This window comes from Haliotis cracherodii, unplaced genomic scaffold (assembly GCF_022045235.1).
Source record: "Haliotis cracherodii isolate W230 unplaced genomic scaffold, xgHalCrac1.p SCAF_20, whole genome shotgun sequence".
NCBI lineage: Eukaryota > Metazoa > Mollusca > Gastropoda > Lepetellida > Haliotidae > Haliotis > Haliotis cracherodii.
In genome coordinates, this window is record NW_027266276.1 from 11,606,721 (window position 1) to 11,619,704 (window position 12,984).

At 40.6% G+C, this 12,984-nt stretch overlaps 1 protein-coding gene across 2 annotated transcripts in view; it reads left to right on the forward strand.

The window, feature by feature from the left end:
• Positions 1 to 12,984, forward strand: part of LOC139470315 (uncharacterized) — a 32,634-nt gene that overhangs the window by 13,640 nt on the left and 6,010 nt on the right. Inside the window, exon 1 of one of the 2 annotated variants that reach the window (XM_071252679.1) lies at positions 4,914 to 5,095. The exons of the other annotated variant lie outside the window; for it this stretch is intronic. The gene's annotated coding sequence lies outside the window, so the exon portion shown is untranslated. Of the gene's footprint in view, positions 1 to 4,913; positions 5,096 to 12,984 lie in introns of those variants that run through there. 2 annotated transcript variants of the gene reach the window in all.

The following is a 12,984-nucleotide window of genomic DNA, read 5'->3' on the forward strand; positions in this document are numbered from 1 at the left end:
CATGACGCGGGGGCACGGGTGGCCCAGTCGTCTAAGGCAACGCGATTCGCTGTGCAGAGTTGCGTCCCTTGGACACGCCAGAAACCTATGATTGTGGGTTCGAATCCCGGTTCGCCCCGATTATGTTTCTAGGTATGTCAGCACCATATCCGTGCTCGTGGGTTTCACCGAATTGGTAAACGTCTGAGACCTTCATCACTTCGGGCTTTCCTCCCACATTAGGCTGACACGCCGTGATATAACTGGAATACTGTTACAAGCCGCGTTAAACCCAACTCACTCACTCCTCATGACGCTGTAGTTCCATGTTCTTCGGAACATTGTTTCACATCTAACGTGGAGACATTTTTAGATGAACTCGAGTCCTACGTCAAAGATACGAGTGCTCGACTCGATTCACTTCTCTAACGGGTGATGCTGACACTAAAGAGCAACGGGCCAGTGTCTGGACGCAGTGTGACATAGATGAGGCTGAGAAAAAAGGCAAAATATCGACTGTCTGTCATATTGTTTTGAAATCGAGAACTCGAGTCTGGACTAATGCCGGTTTTATAGTGCTACCCCACTGAGATACTTTGCCGCAGTTTTAACATGAATACCCCACTCAGACACAGTATACTGACTCCGAGCCGACCAGATTTTGTTGTATCCCCGTAAAGCCGAGCGGCAGGCAGGGAAACAACAAGTACCATCCTTTAATGTATTTTGGTTTGACACGGCCGGGGATCGAACCTCCGACCTTCCGCTCTTTTGACTGACGCTTTGTCCACTAGACCACGAAGGCTGTCTAAGGGGGTTGGGGTGGAATGGACGTAGGTTGGCCACGTGAGTAAAGCGTTCGCCCATCACGTAAAACTGAATTCACTTACTTTTAATTGGGAGGTAGTTCGATAATTTGGAAGTATAAAATTTGTATCCAAAAGTATCATACAATTTTACCCTATGTCTCGGAGTTTTAAAATAATCAATTAATCTGCTGTCAGTATTTTCGGGTAAGCTTATCAACAAAACGCCTGGACGGAATTCTTAGACTCGAGGTCCGTGCGTCCGTTCGACAAGGCTTGTTGCCGGGGCGAAACTATATCCTATATCCATGAGACTTTAATAAATGTCCGTACTAGTAAGCCAACCTAGAGGTGTACTTTTTATCCCCCCGTCTTCCCTGCAAACGCAAAACTATTTAATTTAAAAAAATGAGAGAGATAACCCAGTCACCCATCACCCCAAGCGCCGGTTTGTTTGTTTGTTTAACGCCGCACTCTGCAATATTCCAGCTATATGACGGCGGTCTGTAAATGATCGAGTCTGGACCAGACAATCCAGTGATTGACATCATGAGCATCGATCCACGCAATTGAGATACGATGACATGGATCAACCAAGTCAGCGAGCCTGACCACCCGATCCCGTTAGTCGCCTCTTACGACAAGCAAAGTCGCCTTTTGCGGCGAGCATGGGTTGTTGAAGATCTCTTCTACCCAGGATCATATCACGGGTATCCCAAGCGCCGGTACGCTGACACTGCTAAAATGTCACTAACGGAAGACATTTAAAATGGCTTTAAAAGGGGGCGGCACTACTTGGATCAAATAGGAATACAATGGAATCCAATCGTTCCAGTTAAATCCGTCTCGTAGAAGCCTACTCCTTACAGCGCTCCGTTCCAAAGCACTACTAAAGTCGTAAGTCTATGTTAAAGTTACTCTGATACCACCCATTAAGGTATGTATAGACGACATTAACAGTAATGGCCTGTAGGCAGGGGTCCGGATTAAAGAGGTTTCACTGTGGTCCGGGTCCTCCAAACGTCCCTTAGGAGCCAGCGAGGGTCCCGTTCCACAAAGTGCTTTTAGCATTACGATTGTCGTAAGTCCATGTTAAAGTATTGGAATTACGATCGTCTTTGCTCTACGATCGCTTTAAATGTTTAATCATCAGGCTGACATGTCAAAGATCTGTAGTTCGTCCTCATTGCGGCCATATCCACGCTGACTCAAGGACAAAGCAGACTGCCCAAGGCAACGATGTCAATATTTGGGACTGGTCATTAATTATATGACAGTCATTGGGCAGCAGCGTTCCACATCAAATACATACCTTTACGCACTCCACTCTGAAATGACCTCCGCCCAGTCAACACTCCTCTTCACGGGTCTTAGTGTCGAGGTAATTATTTCTGCTTTGAATTAGAATTGTTCCTATAGTTTGTGATGGGTCAACATGGATGTGTAAAACGGGTAATGTGATATAAATGACAGAGAAGTGTTCGTTAGTTTGTAGGCTTACCTTCGAACATGCGTCCATGTTTGCTTACGGTACGCGGTTCGTTTACAACTCGAGAGCACAAAGACGTGTTCTGAGAGGAACTGCGCTCGGGCACATTTGCGGATGTAAGGAGTTTGGTTCAAGTCTTCACAAATTTCAGAACTCGCGAAACGAAGATTTCATCCGTTTGACATGTTAACAATACACAATATAACATGTTGACAATATGGCCTTTTAACCAATTTTGTATCATACAGTTTGGCATTACAAGTCTGGCATTATAACCAGTTCAGCATTACAATCAGTCTGACATTATAACCGATTTAGTTTTCTAATCAATCTAGCATTATAACCAGTTCAGCATTATGACCATTTGGGCCAAGTGTTAATTCCACGGCAAAGTCGCTGGGGTAGCTAGAAGGTTGATATGATCGCTTGCCATGCCAGTATCGTCAGTAGACATGAGTAAAACATGGCGGTACTGCCAGGTTACATCAAAAACTGATTTCTTGTGCATGCAATCGTATTGCTGTGTATCTATAATACTGTTATTTGATCTGTTTTGATGTTCATGCCTCGTTACCCCGAACGTTCGGATATCTCGAAGTTACAACACGGTCAAGCTAGGTTCGAGATTACTGGGTTCGACTGTACTATAACATGTTTTAAAAGGAAATTCTTACTTAAAATGCTGACCTGAAGCTCATATGCATATTCCGACTTCAAACTATACATTATTTATATATCTATATATTTATCGACAAAGAAGGCGATCAAGCATACGTGCGAGGGATAGAATTGTTCACGCAGCCGTCAATGATTCTACAAAAGACCTACATCCATGATTTGAAGAGTTTGATTTTCTGAGAAATCTGGAACGTGTCAAAATGAGTCATTTGTGGGCGAATTTATCAACGCGAAGTGAGTGAGTTGGGTTCCAGCTCCTGAATAGTATTCCTGTTTAAACATGGCGTGTCAGTTTAATGTGGAAGGGACCCGTGAAGATTCCGGGTTAGAATAGGTCTTCAGCAACCCATGTTTGCCATAAAAGGCGACTATGTTTGTCGTTAGAGGCGACTAACGGGATCGGGTGGTCAGGCTCGCTGACTTGGTTGATGCATGTCATCGATCCAAATTGCGTGGATCGATACTCATGATGTCAATCACTGGATTGTCTGGTCCAGACTCGACTATTTACAGACTGCCGTCATATAGTTGGAATATTGCTGGGTGCGGCGTTAAACATCAAACAAACAAACAGATAATGTGGAAGGAAAGCCCAAAGAGATACAGGTTGTATGTTGTAGTCCTTTACCGCTTTGGTGAAACCCACGAACGTGGGAGTGGTGCGGACAGTCTGTGGTTGTTATCAAGGCAAATCTGACATTCGAACACGTGCTAAGCACATAAATCTAAGCACATATAAGGGACGTAACTCTGGGAGGCGATATTCGACGCCCCATACCACAACTCCGCCTCAGCTCCAGTTATGACAACCTATACGTTGTTCAATTCATTTTTTTGAAAATCTTCCCAGATTTCAACAAAAGGAAATATTTCCTGAAATAAGGGGGTTATTATCCGGTTGCGTCGTTTCCCTGATACGGTTTACACTTGCGTAGCTTTGATTTATTCATAGTTTAGTTTCAGCAAAAACAGCCAATATCGTGTATCTATCAACTTAGTCAATATTTCCGAAATGATCATTAATTAAGAATGTGTCCAACATGCAAGATTTGCATTTCGCAGCTGAATGGTAAATTTAGGCCGTTGGTTTAAATTGTAGAAATAAAATGTTCCCGACATTTAAGTAAAAAAAAGTTTCCGTTAATGTTATATCGGAATCCACCACTTGATAAACTCGTAACAAACTAAACTGCCGTACTAAAGAAAGTATACATCCATGTTTGATGGTGGCTAAAAATGATTATTCGATGGTGATGTGACGTTGTTGTTTATTTGATTGTTTGTTGTTTAACGCCGCAGCCAGCTATATGACGGTGGTCTGGAATAATCGAGTCTGGGCCAGACAATCCAGTGATTGACATCATGAGAATCGATCCACACAGTTGGAATACGATGACATGCATCAACCAAGTCAGCGAGCCTGACCACCCGATCCCGTTAGTCGCCTCTAACGACAAGGGGCGCTCGGGTAGCCTAGTGGTTAAAGCGTTCGCTCGTCACGCCGAAGACCCGGGTTCGATTCCCGACATGGGTATAGACTATACAATGTGTGAAGCCCATTTCTGGTGTCCCCCGCCGTGATATTGCTGGAATATTTGTAAAATCGGCGTAAAACCATACTCACTCACTCTAACGACAAGCATAGTCGCCTTTTACGGCAAGCACGGTTTGCTGAAGACCTATTCCAACCCGGATCCTCACGGGTTGGTGATGTAATGAGCAGAGTGAAGCGGGTATTGGCATGATCAGTTTGAGTTGGTTGACAGATACACATTCAGCCTAGTTTTGATAACGTTTGTAGTTATTTGGTCAAATCCAATTTTCAAGTGTACACTTTCACATATGCCCTGCAGTTTACTTTTGCCTTGATTCCGACACTTAAATGCCATCTCGAGTTTCAACAAAATCATGCCATATGGGACATTTGTCGTCAGTTTCCTAAATGCCAGGGTTGTAGTGTTTGTAAAGCACGCTGTGTGTAAATATACCGGACATCTCAACACACTATCACAGACCACGTCCCATAATTGGAGAAGTTGTGCCCGTGTTACAAGTCAACCAACATCACTTGAAACCTGAAGGATGTGACAGTGACTGATAGGGACAACGCGTGGGGTTGTACATTTCATTACGTAACACACAGGTACGTGTATTTGACTCCGTGACTTGGCTTCACAAACCGGTGAAGTGGGTCCGTGTTTCCTTTTGTATTGTGTACTCTGATAACTAAGTAGAGCAATATAATCTGTAAGGTATTGCATGTGAACGTTGCCAGACATTACCTTTATAATAATTCCCAGTTCAATATGTAACGAGTATGCCAAGTAACGTGAATGGGTCGTTTTCGACGCAGAAAAAGTCCATCTAAGTCACAGTGGCCTGTAAGTAACCCAGACTCAGCCAGACAAACCAGGGCCCCGTTCCTCAAAGCGATCTTAGCACTACGATGATCGTAAGCCTATGTTAAAGTATGGGACTTACAATCATCTTAGTGCTAAGATCGCTTTGAGGAACGGGGCCCAGGAGTTGACAGTAACAGGGGGGATCGACGCCGTCGGTGAACGAAGACATTTGATCAATAATGTCACATATTGTGACCACCCGATCCCCTTTATTCTGCGTTGAACTATTCTATCCGGCAAACCAACGGGTCCTTACGGCCGTATGTAGGTGTAGCGAAGTATTCCATTTGAATGATCATGTTATTCAGTATTATAGAGCATTATTTCAAATATTTGGTCGCAAGGATGGCCCAGTCGTCCATGGCGCTATTCAATACGCTGTGCACAGTTGCGTCCCTTGGGCACGCCAGAAACCTATGGTGGGTTCGAATCCCGGTTCGCCCCGATTATGTTTCTAGGTTTGTCAGCACCATACACGGGCTTGTGGGATTCACCAAAGTGGTAAACGCATAAGACCTGCATCACTTCGGGCTTTCCCCCCACCATTAAGGTGACACGCCGTGATATAACTTGAATACTGTTAAAAGCGGCGTTAAATCCAACTCACTCACTGGGCACGCCAGAATTTGTTCTCGGTGTCAGCACCATACCCGTGCTCGTGGGATTCACCAAAGTGGTAAACGCCTAAGGCCTGATCACCTATGGCTTTCCTCCCACGTCAAGCTGACACGCCGTTACTGTTAAGCGCCTTTAAACCCAATTCACTCACCCACTCGCAGTCAAACGCGGTGCAGAGCTGCATTCCTTACGCATATCAGATACCCTTGTCGTGGGTTCGAATCCAAGATGCCCCTGACTGGTTCTAAGTCTGCCAGGACCGTATCGTCCTCGTATGTTTCACCAGAGTGATAAGCGTCTAAGACCCGCTTCATTTCGGGATTGACGCCCACATCAAGCTGACACGCTGTGATATAACGGAAACTCTTCAAATCGGTGTTAAACCAACTCACATATATACATGTGATAAGGGTCATATGATTTCCTTGTCCAACAATTGATTGACAACAGACAGGAACTTGAAATTTTTACCAGCAGTTAATTCACATGCTCTGTCCCATTCGGTAGAAGGCTGTATTAAAAATTTTACAATAATGGCACACTGTTATTAATAATTTTACAATAATGGCACACTGTTATTAATAATTTTACAATAATGGCACACTTATTAATAATTTTACAATAATGGCACACTTATTAATAATTTTACAATAATGGTACACTTATTAATAATTTTACAATAATGGCACACTGTTATTAATAATTTGACAATAATGGCACATTTATTAATAATTTTACAATAATGGCACACTGTTATTAATAATTTGACAATAATGGCACACTGTTATTAATAATTTTACAATAATGTCACACTGTTATTAATAATTGTACAATAATGGCACACTGTTATCAATAATTAAACAATAATGGCACACTTATTAATAATTTTACAATAATTGTACACTTATTAATAATTTGACAATAATGGCACACTGTTATTAATAATTTGACAATAATGGCACACTTATTAATAATTCTACAATAATGGCACACTGTTATTAATAATTTTACAATAATGGCACACTTATTAATAATTTTACAATGATGGTACACTTATTAATAATTTGACAATAATGGCACACTGTTATTAATAATTTTACAATAATGTCACATTTATTAATAATTTTACAATAATGGCACACTGTTATTAATAATTTTACAATAATGGCACACTGTTATTAATAATTTGACAATTATGGCACACTTATTAATAATTTGACAATAATGCCATACTGTTATTAATAATTTGACAATAATGGCACACTTATCAATAATTTTACAATAATGGCACACTTATTAATAATTTGTCAATAATGGCACACTGTTATTAATAATTTGACAATAATGGCACACTTATCAATAATTTTACAATAATGGCACACTGTTATTAATAATTTTACAATAATGGCACACTGTTATTAATAATTTTACAATAATGGCACACTGTTATTAATAATTTGACAATAATGGCACACTGTTATTAATAATTTGACAATAATGGCACACTGTTATTAATAATTTGACAATAATGGCACACTTATTAATAATTTTACAATAATGGCACACTGTTATTAATAATTTTACAATAATGGCACACTGTTATTAATAATTTTACAATAATGGCACACTATATTCCGTAAGCCAAACTTCTTTTCTTTGACAAGCTTCTTCGATATAGCATCTGGCCTTGTCATACAAAACTGCCTGGCAAAAGAAAGTATAAAGTTCAAAATTGAATTAGACCAAACTAATACAGACGTTATGAGAACATTACTATGTTGAAAACAGTCGCAGAGACACTGCAAACATTAGGTCCAAAACACAACTATGATCCTCGCATCAAATACATCACCATCGAATAAACACATGTTTTGTTTATTTCATTTTAGCCACCATCAAACATGAGTGTATACTTTCTTTCGCCCGGCGGTTTGCATGCATATTCATTTTTTAATAAATGACACAAAAATCGGTCAAACAAATATTCAGCTCGTGATGTGTTCAGTGGGACGTATCGGAATGTGGCCATACTTGTCTTCAAATTTCCATTCAAGTTGTATTTTTGCCTCATTTTGTATCACTGAGGTCATTCAGTTCTGTGACAATATTTCCATACTAAATAAATGCATATTCAGTTTAAAATATGACAAAAGTTCACAAGATAAAGTTAAGGGATTTATTAAGTCTGGGCGTTGGGACAGATTTATGTCTGTCGTTATATAAATTTCAGGACAAACTGCCGTTTTAGTTTTAGTTTTAAAAGAAACGTTGACACGGACTAGATTAAAGATGAATTTGCTTTGTCAGTTATATCGTGACTCGGGCAGACACGTGTTGTTGTTTTTTTTCTGAAGACCATCAAGATCCCTCCTTCCTCCATGAGATGGCAGCATTGAGTGTAGCATATATGGCATGACTCTTATTGTGCTGACCATGATGATAAATATCATGTCATTCTTCATCATGCGATGTCATGTCAATGTCTGGAACAGGGAAATTAAACAGTGGGTGGGGGCGGTGAGTATGGTAAACGCCGTTATGAACGGGATGTCCGTTTCATGACGAGGTGTCAGCATGTCAGCAGCTCTATGTGAGATTAGAGCCCAAAGTGACGCAGCTTGTCGACGTTTATCGCTTTGATGAAACCTGCGTGCTCGGGTAGGGTGCTGATAAACCATGTGGCATAATTGAAATCCTGGCACTAGTAAGGGACGCAACTCTGCAAGTTATCCATGGCACTTTAAGCGATTTGGTCATCTTTGCCATTTGCTCAGTGTAGAATGGTACGAAGATGCTCATGAGAGAACCCGTGAAGATCCGGGTTAAAGTTGGTCTTCAGCAACCCATTCTTGTAGTTACAGGCGACTATGCTTGTTGTAAGAGGCGACTAACGGGATCGGGTGGTCAGGCTGGCTGACTTGGTTGATGCATGTCATCGTATCCCAATTGCGTGGATTGATGGTCATGTTGTCAATCACTGGATTGTCTGGTCCAGACTCGATTACTTACAAACCTTCATATAGCTGGAATATTGCTGAGTGCGGCGTTAAACAACAAACAAACAAACGTAACTTGGGTGTAATGTGCGACCCTCTTTTTCAAAATTTTGGATGACTTAGATCAAATGAAAGTCAAATAGGTTTGCGAAATGCTATCATGCTTGTTTTAGCAGATACGTATAAGGAAACATTCATTCGGGTTCATCATAAGGTCATACTTCACATTTATAATCAGTTGGTCCCATGTCCAGATATCCTGTTTCGTAATAGGGTGAACACGATTTCTTCAAATGTCTCGTGTTCCATAACAGAGTGGGCAACAGCACGATATCTGGAGAAACAGGATGAAGCGAGTGCTCTTGTAGTGAGATATCGAGAATTGTAAAACATCGATAGCGCAACAGTTGCTGGTCGTATATGTCCATCCATAGATGTATTCAAATACAGACATTGAATAGCAGGAGTATTTCTAAATAACACATATGAAACATGGAGAATGTTATCTGGTATCTAGGAATAGTAACATAAGTAATGCTCGAGTTGCTGGTCGACTATTATGCGTATGTATCTGGTATCTAGGAATAGTAACATAAATAATGCAAGAGTTGCTGGTCGACTATTAAGCGTATGTATCTGGTATCTAGGAATAGTAACATAAATAATGCAAGAGTTGCTGGTCGACTATTAAGCGTATTTATCTGGTATCTAGGAATAGTAACATAAATAATGCTCGAGTTGCTGGTCGACTATTATGCGTATATATCTGGTATCTAGGAATAGTAACATAAATAATGCAAGAGTTGCTGGTCGACTATTATGCGTATATATCTGGTATCTAGGAATAGTAACATAAATAATGCAAGAGTTGCTGGTCGACTATTATGCGTATATATCTGGTATCTAGGAATAGTAACATAAATAATGCAAGAGTTGCTGGTCGACTATTATGCGTATGTATCTGGTATCTAGGAATAGTAACATAAATAATGCTCGAGTTGCTGGTCGACTATAATGCGTATATATCTGGTATCTAGGAATAGTAACATAAATAATGCAAGAGTTGCTGGTCGACTATTAAGCGTATATATCTGGTATCTAGGAATAGTAACATAAATAATGCAAGAGTTGCCGGTCGACTATTATGCGTATATATCTGGTATCTAGGAATAGTAACATAAATAATGCTCGAGTTGCTGGTCGACTATTATGCGTATATATCTGGTATCTAGGAATAGTAACATAAATAATGCAAGAGTTGCCGGTCGACTATTATGCGTATGTATCTGGTATCTATGGAGTTAAATGTATGCATTGTTGACGCAAATCATGCAAAGGTTGACATAAGTTGTAGTAAAAGATGAAGTTAGTGCTAGTAGTTTATCTATTCCTCTCCGCCACTATCGGCTCTATTCTTGGCGAGGCAAACCGATGACTGAAAGCATGAGTATGCAGGGTACAATCGGGTCAATCACTCAACTCGCCTAACCTCGCCAACTCATCCATTTAATAATTACTCGCTTCTTACGACCAGCAATAGAGTGCCTTCGGCTTGTTCTGTTCTAACACGGACTCCCTCGGTAAAAGTAGTAGTGGTAGTGGTAGTTGTAGTAGTAGTAGTAATAGTAGTAGTAGTAGTAGTAGTAGTAGTAGTAGGTGTTGTTGTAGTAGTAGGAGAATTATAGTTGTAGTAGTAGCAACAGCAGCAGTAGTAGTAGTAGTAGTAGTAGTAGTAGTAGTAGTAGTAGTACTAGTGTGGTGGTAGTAGTAAATGTAGGGGTAATAGCAGCTGCAGTAGAAGTAGCAGCAGTAGTAGTTACATGAGATGTAGTACATCGACATCAGTGCATATATAGTGCAGCAGAGTAACAGTAGCAGTAGATACCACACGTGCATGCAGTTGTAGTGGTAGTAGTCGTTGCAGTGACGATGCAGTAGAATGTAACAACGTAGGTAGAAGGAGAAGCAACCTTAACGCACTCCTCTCTCATATAACGCCAACCTCATAACTAGTTCCATTTTATCCTGCTTTATACACTGACACACAATGAACGTACGTTCTTTTCCTTGCCTATTTTCTCGTCTATTGTGTGTACCGAAAGAACAAGGTCTTACTGTTAGTTTGTCAAAAGCATCCTCATTCCAGGTAAATGACGTGAAAGCTGACATGTCTGTGTAGCCAGAATACACCATCAAATGTCATCCTGCTCACGGCTGAAGCATGCGGCTTTCATTATGCCAATAATCTCCTTCCACTGTTCGTCAAGGGCCTGTCTGTCACGCTTCAGTATACCATGTCTCGGAGACACAATTGAATGTAATTATAGATGATAACATCTGTCATACGTATGGTCGGACTTCGTGGTGTATGGGTGCGGAACATTGCGGTCTATTGCATTACTAAAAAGGTGAAAGCTTGGCTTCTGTGGTAATGATTTATGAGTAAAAAGGATGAGTTATGGCTTGGTTGCGCTGAATTTGGGAGGTTAATGTGTTAATATTAATTGTTACAATATGGTGAGAAGTAACATGGACTGATCAATAGGTGTGATGGTGTCTCCATGAGTTAGTGAGTGAATATAGTTTTACGCCGCTTTTAGCAATATTCCAGCAGTATCACGGCGGGGGAGACCAGAAATGGGTTTCACACATTTTACCCATATGGGGGAATCGAACACTGGCTTTCATCGTGACGAGAGAACGCTTTAACCACTAGGCTACCCCACAGGTTTGATGGGCTATCAGTAATGGTTTTAAGGTTAGAGAACACATCCGCGATTATCAGGTGTATTATAACTCCGTTCCATTACGAGTGAGTATGGTTTTACGCCGTGTTTAGTAATATACCAACAATATCACGGCGGGGACACCAGCAATGCGGTTCACACATTGTATCCATGTGGGGAATCGAACCCGGATCTTCCTGGTTAACTACTAGGCTGCCCCACCTCCCCTCTATTACGATAAATACCTATCGTAATAGAATGGAGATATATTACACTGGATAATCGAGGGTGCTGAGAACAGTCAGAGGGGAATGTGACTGCAATAAATTTAATTTAAAAGACCGCTAGGCTCGTTGCAATGGGAGTTCTAGCAAGATTCGTTAAAGTTTATGGTTTATATCAATTTGTAGCTAGCAAATACTGTCAGACATCGTTGTGTCGAAGTTAAAGGAACATACGTGAATACTTCGAGTCATCCGAAGTTAGAATTCCACAAAACCGTTCGACACATTTAAGTTCGACACAATAGTGTTTAACTGTAATGTTACATCTAATTTCAGCTATTTTTCATATATGGCTGTACTTACAGCATCTAAAGCTACACTTGTAATGAGTAACAGACCCGAGTGAAAAGTTCCTCTTTGACTTGAAATTCGATTCACTTGTGAATATAATCATTTGAAATGACAGCACAAAGCCCTATTCATGCTGATCGAGGTAATTGTAGGTTGTACCTCGTTACCTTGTTTTCCTGTAAACATTTGGACAGCTCCTGTGCAGATGGCAAAATTACATGAAGCTGTATATTGCCTGACTGTAGTGTGTATGTAGCACATAAAATCTCTCTCACACTCTCTGTATCAACGTAAATACGTTATAAAATGTGCAAGCTAAAGACCAAAGTCCTCATAACACCATCGCTACCGCCCAACATTACTGGCCTCAATTATTGTAGAAGGCTTTGACCCAAGCCCAAAGAAGAAATAATTTACTTCTTATCCATTGATAATACTTTCTCCTCGGCTATTTCTCAGTTGTAACCAGTGGTGACAGGTGAAAAACTATTGTCCTCACAACATATATAAGCCCTGCTGGATAGACCTGAAAAGGATATTCTGAATTGTATAATATCCTTCAGTTCAGTGGCCCATTGACAGGGACCATGGCTTGACTATGAACTTTCTTCAGTACGATATTTTAAACGGACTTGCCTTGAAGTTTAAAGTAGAAGTACTTCGCATCAGGTGTGGATGTTTCAAAGGATCTGCTTTCAAAATACTTGGGTATCTA